Source organism: Manis javanica, chromosome 6 (genome assembly GCF_040802235.1).
Source record: "Manis javanica isolate MJ-LG chromosome 6, MJ_LKY, whole genome shotgun sequence".
NCBI classification, from domain to species: Eukaryota; Metazoa; Chordata; class Mammalia; order Pholidota; family Manidae; genus Manis; species Manis javanica.
Window position 1 is genome coordinate 119,738,894 of NC_133161.1, and position 12,628 is coordinate 119,751,521.

At 39.4% G+C, this 12,628-nt stretch overlaps 1 protein-coding gene across 2 annotated transcripts in view; it reads left to right on the forward strand.

Annotated features, from left to right (window-relative positions):
• Positions 1-2,538, forward strand: part of CEP126 (centrosomal protein 126) — a 156,882-nt gene extending 154,344 nt beyond the window's left edge. Inside the window, exon 17 of one of the 2 annotated variants that reach the window (XR_012132577.1) lies at positions 2,092-2,538. The gene's annotated coding sequence lies outside the window, so the exon portion shown is untranslated. The remainder of the gene's footprint in view (positions 1-2,091) is intronic. The other variant, XR_012132578.1, reaches the window with a different exon arrangement.
• Positions 2,539-12,628: the final 10,090 nt, after the last annotated feature.

Consider the following 12,628-nt stretch of genomic DNA (forward strand, 5'->3'; position numbering starts at 1 on the left):
GTTATCACCTGTCTGCATTCCTTGGTACATTGTTCAAATACTAATTGCTCCACTAGGGGCATTGCTTGTTCCTGATCTCCAAATATTCTGCCTGCGGCCTCCATCATACAAGCGACAAAGTCAGAAAATGGCTTGCTCAGCCCCTGAATCAGTCAAATTGCCTGATACTTCTCCTTTGTTGGTGAGGGCTTTCCATGCCTTGGCGGCGCACGTGTTTATTTGTGCGTATACCTGTAAGGGGAAGGCGGTCTGGTTGGCTACCCACTGTCCTTGGCCCGTCAGCATATCATATGACCACGCAGGCTGTCCTTCGGCCGCGTTTGCGCGTGCCTGGGTCATGCTGATATCATGCCACAGTGCCTTCCATTCTATGTATTGCCCCATACTAGAAAGGCATGCCTTAGTTACATATTGCCAGTCTGCGGGTGTCATGGCTGTCTCTGTTAATCTCTCAACTTGTGCTATGGTATAGTTAGCACTGACTCCATAAGCCCGAACGGATTCTGCTAACTCCTTAACTTGTTTATGGCTCAGGGGCTGGTGAGAGCGTACGCCATTATCCTCAAATACAGGAAACATTTGTCTAATTGCCTGAAGAGTATCTGGGTGGCAAAAGGAGAGTGCGCCACTCACGTAAGGTGGCGGGGCAACGGGCATCGGGGGACACCCTGCTTTCATTTTTTCCTTGGTCCGCTTTTCAACTTTGCTGGTTCCCTTACTTCTGCACTCTGCGGTTTTATTCTCTTCCCCTTCCTCTGCGGACATTAATTCCTCCTCAGATTCCCTATTGGAGAGTTGGAGGTCCCTCAACTCTTTCCAGGGGTATTTACTATTTTCTCCGAGGCGATCGTCACTCGCTTCTCGGGGCTCTTTCGCTTTTGCCCTAGGCGGGCTTTCTCCCTCACTCTGAGGTTTCTTTACCTTCGTTTTTGTGGCCTTTTTTCGGCCGCGCGCGCTCTCTGTTTCCCGTTCCGTTTCTGACATGCTCTCTTGGATATCTGTCAATGCTCTCTGACCTTCTTTTATTACCTTTTCACATCTCTCATCTTGCAGACAAGCTCTAATCAGTTTCCAGAGGGGCCTGGTGCCTCCCCTCAGGCTACCCTCCTCCTCCTCTCTATCAAGATCTTTCCCCAGTTTGTCCCAGCTCGGGATTGAGAGGGACCCTGAACAAATGAACCAGGGGGCCACACGGTCTATCTCCTTCACAAAAGATCCTAAGACTTTGCTGGAGACCTTCAAGTTTCGCTCTTTGAGAGCTGTCTGCAGCGCCATGACTAATGACGGTGCATTCCCCATGGTGCCTCCTTATTTACAGAGAACCATCAACCATCATCCTAAAAAGCAGGGGCCTCTTGGAACTTACCCCTCCGGGCTTTCTTCTGACCTGCAGTTCTGAATCCTCTCCAGATGTCTGAAGGGTCCTCCCTGTGCCGGTGATGTTCTGGTTCCCGGGATTCGGCACCACTTGTCGCGTGCCCTGTCCTCGCCGGCAAGAACAGCATGCAACAACAGCAGGATTCTTCTGCAGAAAGCTTTATTCTTCAGCTCTTTGTGAAACAAATGAGTTGGGCAGGACCCAGAGGGGAAGGAGAGGCTTGCTTATATAGTTCTCATGCTCTGACCTGGTTGGTGCGGCTCCATATGCCTTATTAGCATAACCATTTGGTGGGTCTCATTGGTCCTTATGCCAAGGCGCAATTAGCATGTAGTTTAGTGGTGTGGGATGATTTGTCATTAGGAAGTTCGGGGCCTTCCGGCTGCCCTGCATTGGGCGCTCTTTTCTGAGCGCGGCTGCCAACACATACCCCATTTCATTGACTCTGTAATTTTTCTATTGGTCTTCAACTGTACTCAGATGAGACCTGGTAGGTGTGTAAAGCCCTCCAAGGACCATCTTGGTATAGAATAAAGGAACCAAACAGGTAAGGACCCTAGTATTCATTTCTGCTTCAAGCACAGAAACTCCCCTTTCACCTGATGCATATCTTGATGCTTTCAGACAAGAATTTTATTAAAATTCTGCTTTAAAAGAAAAAAAATTTTAATCCCACTTCTCTAAACCATTTGATGTTCATATGCTTATTGTAGAGGAAGTTCTACAGGAAGCGAACTTTGAGACAGAGATCTGTGCCCAAGAGATTTACTGAGGCGTGCTCTTCTATAAAGGAGCAACGTAAGACTAAACAGAGAGAGATGTTGGAACTATGAAGCAGCTACGACAGATGTCCCAGTCCATTCTAGGGGCTCTGAGACTTGAATGAAATGTCCCAAATTGAGGTAAGGGGGCAGCGTTGTCCAGTCATTGGACTGTGGCTGGCGAGGAAGCAGTGACAACTTGAGTGAAGGAGCTTTCTTTGATTATGGTCAGTACTTGCAAGCACTCAGCTGGAAGCCATCACACACCACGATTCAATTAGCTGAAGGAGAGCTCCTCAGTTCTGCAAGAGTATCTCAGCAGCACACAGTAGCATCTATGCCACTCTTCCCACTGGTTCAAGCTATTTTGTCAAGGATAGCATTTCTCACCCCCTTACTACCTACCCATTAAGCCTAGCACAAATACTATATCCTCCATTAAACACTCCCTGATTCTTGTTATCTAGTATTTTTCTCCTTTAAATTTCAAGCACTTTATATTCCTCTTATGGCACTACGGTGATTATCTAGTTCTACTTTCCAGCAGAGCTGTTAGTCACTTCAATAAATTGAGAACTTTCAATGATCTAGGCAATAAACAAGTACCTGGGGATATAGAGTCAACAAAACAGATATGATCCCCTCCTTAAACAAATAATTGGACATTAAAGAGTTCACAGTAGTAAGAGAGCATGCAGAGTGGAATTTATTTCAAACAAAGGTATCAGGGAATTACTCTATACAGAAGTAATATTAACTGCAAACCAAAAGGATAGGTAGAGAGTAGCTCAGTGAAAGGAGGTGGTGGGGATAAGGCGTGGTTTGTATCCAAATAAGAGAGAACCATAAATGCTAAAGTTGACATTTCTTAATCTTCCTGTGTGCCAGACATCATCTTAGGTGCTAGAATTCCAGCACTAAACAAAGCAGAAGAAAACTCCTCTCCTCATGGAGCTTACAGTCTAGGAAATGAAAGAATCCAGTATAACTAGGGGTTAGAGAACAAAGGAGAAAGTAGTGCAAGGTGGCGTTGCAGAGGTGAGTACAGGCAGACCACCAGTGGCCTCATAAGAATTTGAAGATTTTAATACCACAGGACATGACCAGCTATTTTTTAAATGATCACTCTGGCTATAGTACACATGTCCTATCTCCCCTGCTAGGTTGTAATAGAAGACTTCTCTGTAACTAACAAACCTATAAAGCTCTTTATAAAGAATAGGTACCCAATAAACAGTAACAATGACTAACACCTGAATGCTTTCTATGTGCAGGAGACTGGTGCAAGCACATTCCATGCATAAAATCATTAATCCCTACAACCCAACATCTCAATTGACTGGCTGAATGAAAGGAAATATGCTTACTCATTTGGGGCACTGGAATCTGGGCACACCCGAGAATCTACAGATATTACTCTAGGTATATGGTAGGGGAGCAAGAGGGAGCAGAGAAAAAAAATGAAAATAAAAATACCAAATGCACAGGTCTATATGCCTTTGCTTCTTATTCAAACCATATCAATTAAAAAAACATTCGTGGTAAACCACAAAGATAAGAAATACATGGACATGAAAATAACGTGATTCCTATAGCCAAGAAAAACTGGCGTACACTTCCATTTCTCTAGGACACTCATCTTAGTGTCTGTATTAAAAGCTATTCAAGTATATGTCTAAAGAACATAATGAGCTGGTTTAACAAAATCATTGTGCTTTCTGAGGAGCCATTTATTACAATCACAACAATCTCCTAAAGCATCATTAGTCCATCCTTCACAGGAAAAAACAACTCTTTTTTTTAATCTGGAGAATTTGTCACCTGGGATCTGGAAAGAGACCTGCCTGACTGGGAGAACCCTTCCCTCATCCCTGCAGCTCCCGACATTGCAACACACAAATGAAAAGATTCTGCTGTGGTCTGGAAGGAAAGTCTGCTGCGCCTGCCTGACTGAGCAGCTAGATGAATATTACAATTGTGAAGAGGCACCAAGGAACAGTCACAGACTGAGCCTCACCGGTATGTTCCTACCCAAGGAGAAACCACACAATGAGCCAGGGCATCTCAGGAGACGAGGAAAGGTAGTAAAGGTAGGCGTGAGGACACTGCTGCGTGGTGAAGGGCAGTTGCAGTTAATATGAAGGATCTTTAAGCGAGTGTGACACGACTTAGTGGCCCTTTCCTTCAAGCAATTTCGAATGGTCAGCCCTTGGATTAAGTATAGGTTTATCCATAGATGCACCCATAAAGAAAAAAATATAATAATCCAGAGCACACCCTCCTCCACTCAGGCTCTATTTCTGCACACCAATTTCCCTAAGGTTCATCACCCCACCCCTACCCTGACCCTTTGTCTCTTTAGCATTTCTTTCCAACACAGGCAATTACAGCCCCCTGGGCCTTACTCCTCTCCAAGTCCTGGAGGTGTGGCAGGCTGATATGAGTAGGAAATTGGGGTACCTTGCTTTATAACATTCGTAAACTTTGTTCAAACAAGTGTAAACCAAAACCAGGATTTTGCAATAAAATGTATTTTTATAGAGACCAAACAAGACTAACTTGAGCTGTACCCAACCCTAAAAAAGCTTTAAAGTAATGTCAAAGACAGGAGACCTGTCACAGTACAGAGACATGTTCCAGCCCCTACTTGTTTATATTTTCCAGCAGCCATAACTTCACCCCGCCCCACTCCCCTCCATCTCACTATGGACATCTTCCACAGCCAAAAGGCAGTTGGATTTAACCCTTTCCTTTACCACAGAGCCTTTTAACTGCCAGCAGATACATGACATTTTGAACTACAGGCTCTTGCTGTGCTAAATGTAGTCAGAGTTAACAAGCAAATAATAATAATGTCCATTTAGTCAGCACATATGAGGCACTGTGATATGCATGTATATACATTTCCTCAATGAAATATCACAACAACCCAGATGAGGAAACAGGCTGAGAGAAGGTAACTTGCCAAGTTACTTTCACACGATTATTAAGTGTCAGAGTGAGAAGATCAGATTAGTTTGACCCTAAAATCTATGCTTTAATCACAGTACTATACAACCTATGTATTAAATGTTATCTTTAGTGTTCTTAATCCTTAAGAAGTCAAATTGTTTTAAATTAAATATATCCAGGCAGCAAATGTGCTTGTGGCTACACTTAATACCTACAACAAAAATATAATTGGCCAACTTACTCAAATCATTTGTGTTTTATACACATAATATGTGATATAGATCAGTAAACTCTTAATCATTAACTCATTTACTCAATTAATTTTTTAAAAATTTCTTCCTGTGTGCCAGTCACCAAGAACACAGTGTTGAACAGGATCTCAGTCTCTGACGTCTTGAATTTTACTGGCTAGGGAGGGAGAAAAACATTACCTTATAGAAGCACAGAAATTTTAAATAATTGCACATTGTTACAATTTGTGGGACAAGTAAGTGTTGTGAGAGAATAATCAGGAAAACCCAAATGAATGGGTGGTCAGGAGGTACCTCTAGGGAAGCTATTTCTAATCTGAAACTTGCAGGATGCACAGTAAGTAATAAGGCTAAAAGTAAAGAGAAAGGTGTTCTAGGCAGAAGACATGGCCCTGGGAAAGAAAAGAGCTTGGCTTTTTTCAGAACACTCACTGATCTCTAAATAGGGATCCAGGGAAGGAGAGAGGAAATGAGGCTGGAAAAGAAGAATATAGACCATGGGGAGTTTGGACTTTAAGTGCAATGGAAACCCATTAAAGGATTGTCAACAGTGTAGTGTAGGCTCTGATTTATCATTTTGAAAAGCTTAATCTGGCTGCTCTGTATAGATTAGATGTCAGGAGGGCAAGAGTAGAAGAGGAAGACCAGTTAGGAAGTTTTACTTACAGTCATCCAAACAGAAAGATGCCGTTGGCTTGGACTAAAATGGCAACAGTGGAACTTGGAGTGAAGTAAACAGGTTGTACATACACTTAGGATATTATAAGATTTAGTTATGAGTTTGATATGGGAGAGGATAGGGGAGGAATGGGACAGGGGGAGATCAAAGATAAATCTCAGGTTTCTGAATTGAGCAACTAGGTAGATGCAGGTGCAGAACAGCTTGAAAATAAGAGCAGAGGTGGGTAGGGCTAATATATACAGCGGATGGATATTGTCTAGACTTGTGCGTCTCATTAATGTGTATGTGAATCACATTAGGAATATTGCTAAAGCACCGATTCTTATTCAGGAGGTCTGGGGTGGTACCAGAAATACTGCATTTCTGCAAACTCCCAAATGATGTCAGTGCTATTGATCCACTGACCACATTTTCAGTAGCAAAGGTATACTCTAGCAACCCTATGCACACAGGATTGTAAACTTTTTTCCAGGTAAAAATTATTTTTAATTTAATTATCATGACTTCCTAAAGAAAGGATCTTTTAATTACAAGAGATAATAATTTTAAAATAAAGAAGTTTCTTTAATAAGAAGTGATCTAATTCTATGAAAAAGTACATCACCCTTAGTTTGTTCATTTGTCCACAGATGAAGTGAAATTTTATCATGGACTGACTTTGAACAGCCACTGATCTAAACAAAATAACTTATTGATGAACAACATTTTTTGATTCTCAACTAGTTGTGATCACAGTCACTATTTCCTACTTCTATAAAAGTAAAAAAATCTATCATTTATTAGGAATACACAACCACTAGAATCATTCTAATATTGTTCTTGGCATCCAAGTATATTCAGTGAATTTTTTTCAAATCATTAGAATCATTGAAAATTTACACCAAGTAGAACCACAGAAAGGAAATGCTATTTTGGCACAGTGATATAAATTGATACTAGAATTAGCTCCCTTTTCACTTTACTGAATGTTTTTTGACAGACTTCCTTCAGGTCAAATACACATGTATTCTAAATTATCAGTTAAAAGTTGGCAGCTTGGCAGCTTTAAACAGAGGGCAAGTAAATGGTCAGTGGAAAGAGTAGTATTGAATTTTAGAAGGATGAAAAGAAACAAGTGGAGTTTAAATACATGAAAAAGCAAGGTGACAAGAATCCTTCAATAATTTTCAACTAATCTGTAAGGGCTTTGGAGGCAGGATCAATATTTTATACATTTGGAATTTCCATACCACCTAGCCATATGCAGGGTATGCGTTAATTGGCCAAATGAAAGGAATGTAAAGCCCAAAATAATAATGACAACTAATGACAAAATACAGAACAACGATAATGTTTCACTTGGTAAAATTTTACAATGAAATGAAGTGAATAGGAGGCAGCAGTATCAACACATTTATCTTGTAGTGACAGTTTACAATCCAAGAAGCAGTCAGTATTAATGTCTCTGTTTTAAGGTTGAAAAACTGACATTCATACGAATTAAGTGACAAAAAGCTACAAACAGGTAATGGAGAGAAAACAATCATTTCTAACCCAATTAGTCCCTAGAGGATAGCCATAAATTGAGATATATCAAGTCAAACTTAATTTTTTATATACACACACTGTACGTCGAAATTCTGCTCTTAGAAGTCCAAATGAAAATAGCCATTAATAACTACCATACATTGGAATTTTAAGTGTCATTGTGGTCAGCACATCATACAAATTGACTAATTTAATCCTGATGATAACCCCATGAAGTAAAAAATTCTATCTTCAATTTACAGATGAGGAAACCTAGACACTAGAACTGGAATTGGATTTCTTATCTGACTTCATTGTCCATGCCATTAAACAAAGCTATACTGTGAGAAATACCAAAACTGATTATAAAAATCAATAATGATAAAACCACAAATATATGTAAAACTAAACACAATATGAGAACTGCTTGGTAAATAAATTTTTTTTTGCCCAATTAACTTGTCTAGTCAAGGCTTCTTACAGTGTGAGTCAATGAAATTTAGGCTAAAGATCTCTTTCTCTGGTAAATCTCCCTGTGGAAAATATTCTTCATTGCTTCAAGAACTTGAACAATTATATCTCTTGGAGTAAGGGTATTTTTATTATTTCTGCTTATTTGGGGTTTTTTCCTACATTAAATATGCGCTACTTGTGTGATATTTCAAATTTTTAATTTAAAAATAATTGGGAGACAATAAAAAAAATTGTCAAGACTGAATTACTAAAGGTTGTATGCAACATTTACCAACCATGCATATTTAAGTGACAACTAACAATTATAAAACTATCAGTTTCCAAGTATACATTGAAATTAAGCCAACACACTCATAGTACAATCACTGATTATAGGATTGAAAAAAATATAAATTTCATCAACAAGACAGAAAAATGATTTATTGAGTAATGTAAAAAATAAATTCCTAAACTTAAATTAGCATCTTAAACCCAAAATGTAGATACTTATATCTATATTTTTATTTGGGGAATTTTAAAAACACAAACATCACATATATCAAACTTTACAAAATTGTTCATTTTAAATATATGCAGTTTATTATATGTCAGTAATGTCTAAATCTCAAAAAAACTAGAAAACAAACTAAACAGATACTATATGCCCAGATGCTATGGGAAATGTACAAAGTGTACTTTTTATAATGTACTAAGCAAGTTCCCCCCATGTTGAACTGCATATAATCTGGTTGAAAAGATGTTCACTAATGATCAGAAAGATAAAAGTACAAAATAATATATAATCTAGTATTTGATTGTCTAACAAGTTCTAAACCTACAGAATATCAGACAGAAGTATTAGAATAAATTCCTTTATGAGAAAGGATTTAAGAAAAAAATGTTTAAGTGTAGGAAAGAATTTTTCATAGAATATTCTAGAAAACTTGCATCAAATTCAACCAAAGAGCATATTGAAAATACAAATTCCTAGGCACAGAGAGGAGATTAAAGATGGTGGTGCGAGAGGTGAGACAGTGGCTTCCTCCTAAAACTGCACATAATATGAAAATATAATCAATACAAATAATCCTGAAAGAGCAACAGGAAAGAGGGCTGCAACAGACTGCATACACCTGGAGAAAAGAATAAACCTCACAAAACAGGGTAACATACCAAAGCCATGGCCCGGTGGGACTGAAGCCCTTCCCCCACCCCAGCTTACCAGCTGGAAGAAGAAAAATGGAGTGGGGAGGGAGTGAAGGCCTCGGACTGTTGAACACCTAGCTCTGGAGATCTGCCCTGGGAGCACAAATCTACATTACATGGTGCTTTCATGATTAGGGGGGTTGGAAAGCTAAGACAGGCAGAGTATGTGCAGAGGCTGAGATTCTAGCTACTTGTGGGAAACAGGGATCCATATCTGGCTGCTCTGGGACAAAAGAAAGTCTGAGAGTCTTCCCCACAGTGAAAGGGCTGCTAAAGGAGCAAGGATTGCACAAAGCTTACTGCTCAGAAGAAAGGACAGGTAGACAAAATTGTCCAGGTGCCCTCCACACAGCAGGTTGGGAACTTCCATGATCTTCAGGCGCTCCAGCCCCCTGGCTAGCTACACAGCTCCAAGGCCCCCCTCCATGATACGCAGCCTGCTTCACCTTCCTCCTGGACAGTCTGCACCCGGCTTGCAAACCAGCAAACCCTGCCCTGGTGTTAGGCCACCCAGAGGGAAGACTCGCCTACAGAAGCTACAAACGCAAAGCATAGAGGCTTATACCTGTGTGCTCGGCCCACTGGTTCTGGCAGTGGAGACAGGCATAGCAGCCGGGAAGCAGGAAACAGGTCTTTCCTTCCCCCAGGTACCAACACCACTCCCCTATGACCCCCTGACATTACTCTAGGGGCTGAGCAGCTCCACAGAGTAGAGCTTCTAGGCACTAGAGTGTGCCACATACAAATATGAAATGTCAAAGGAACCTGGTTCAAAGCAAAATTATAAATACACCAAAGAAAGAGTCAAATGAAAGAGATCTCATGAATCTTCCAGAAAGAGATTTCAAAATAAAAATCATAAACATGCTCATGGAAGTACAGAAAAATATTCAAGAACTCAGGATTGAATTCTGGTCAGAGATTCAATCATTACGGAACACAGTATCAGAAATGAAACATACAATGGAAGGTTTTAAAAGCAGATTAGATATGGTGGAGGATAAAATAAATGAAATAGAAATTAGAGAAGAGGAATACAAAGAAGCTAAGGCACAGAGAGAAAAAAGGATCTCTAAGAATGAAAAAATATTGAGAGAACTGTGTGACCAATCCAAACAGAAAAATACTCGTATTATAGGGGTACCAGAAGAAGAAGAGAGAGAAAAAGGGATAGGAAGTGTCACTGAGGAGGTAATTGTTGAAAACTTCCCCAATCTGGGGAAGGAAATAGTCTCTCAGGCCATGGAGGTGCACAGATTTCCCAACACAAGGGACCCAAGGAAGACAACACCAAGACATATAATAATTAAAATGGCAAAGATCAAGGATAAGGAAAGACTATTAAAAGCAGCCAGACAGAGAAATAAGATCACATACAAAGGAAATCCCGTCAGGCTATCATCAGACTTCTCAGCAGAAACCTTACAGGCCAGAAGGGAGTGGCATGATGTATTTAAGGCAATGAAGCAGAAGGGCCTTGAACCAAGATTACTTTATCCAGCATGATTATCATTTAAATTTGAAGGAGGGATTAAACAATTTCCAGATAAGCAAAAGCTGAGAGAATTTACCTCCCACAAGTCGTCTCTACAGTGTATTTTGGAGGAACTGCTATAGATGGTGAATAGCTGTCACCAGAGGTAATAAAACCACAGTAAAGAAAGTAGAACAGTTAATTACTAAGCAAATGCAAAATTAAATCAACCAGCACCTAAGTCAATCAAGGGATAGAAAAGTACAGAATATGATACCTAATATATAAAGAATGGAGGAGGACGAAAAAAGAGGAGAAAAAACCTTTAGATTGTGTTTGTAATAGCATACTAAGTGAGTTAAGTTAGAATCTTAAATAGTAAGGAAGTTAACCTTGAACCTTTGGTAACCACGAATCTAAAGCCTACAATGGCAATAAGTACATACCCATCAATAATCACCATAAATGTAAATGGTCTGAATGCACCAATCAAAAGACATAGAGTCACTGAATGGATAAAAAACAAGACCCATCTATACACTGCCTACAAGAGACTCACGTCAAACCCAAAGACATACACGGACTAAAAGTGAAGGAATGGAAAAAGATATTTCATGCAACTAATAGGGAGAAAAAAGGAGGAGTTGCAGTACTTGTATCAGACAAAATAGACTTCAAAACAAAGAAAGTAACAAGAGACAAAGACATTACATAATGATAAAGGGGTCAATCCAACAAGAAGATACAACCATCATGAATATCTACACACACAACACAGGAGAACCTACATATGTGAAATAAATACTAACAGAATTAAGAGGGAAAATAGAATGCAATGCATTCATTCTAAGACACTTCAACACACCACTCACTCCAAAGGACAGATCAGCCAGACAGAAAATAAGTAAGGAGACAGAGGCACTGAACAACACATTAGAACAGATGGACCTAACAGACATCTACAGAACTCCACACCCAAAAGCAGCACAATACACATTCTTCTCAAGTGCACATGGAACATTTTCAAGAATAGATCATATACTAGGCCATAAAAGGAGTCTTGGTAAATTCAAAAAGATTGAAATTGTACCAACAAGTTTCTCAGACCACAAAGGTATGAAACTAGAAATAAATTACACAAAGAAAATGAAAAATCCTACAAACACATGAAGGCTTCACAACATGCTCCTAAATAACCAATGGATCAATGACCAAATAAAAACAGAGATCAAGCAATATATGGAGACAAATGACAACAGTAATTCAACAACGCAAAATCTGTGGGATGCAGCAAAGGTCGGACTAAGAAGAAAGTATATTGCAATACAGGCCTACCTCAAGAAAGAAGAACAATCCTATACGAACAGTCTAAACTCACAATTAACAAAACTAGAAAAAGAAGAATAAATGAGACCCAAAGTCAGTAGAAGGAGGGATATAATAAAGATTAGAGCAGAAATAAATAAAATTGAGAAGAATAAAACAATACAAAGAATCAATCAAAGCAAGAGCTGGTTGTTTGAGAAAATAATAAAAATAGATAAACTCCTAGCCAAACTTATCAAGAACAAAAGAGAGTCTACATACATAAGCAGAATCAGAAATGAGAAAGGAAAAATCACGATGGACACCACAGAAATGCAAAGAATTGTTAGAGAATACTATGAAAAATTATATGCTAACAAACTGGATAACCTAGAAGAAATAGACAACTTTCTAGAAAAATACAACCTTCCAAGACTGACCCAGGAAGAAACAGAAAATCTGAACAGACCAATTACCAGCAACAAAATTGAACTGGTAATTTAAAAACTACCTAAGAACAAAACCCCTGTACCAGATGGCTTCACCGTTCAATTTTATCAAACATTTAATGAAGACCTAATACCCGTCCTCCCTAAAGTTTTCCAAAATGTAGAAGAGGGAATACTTCCAAACTCATTCTATAAGGCCAACATCACTCTA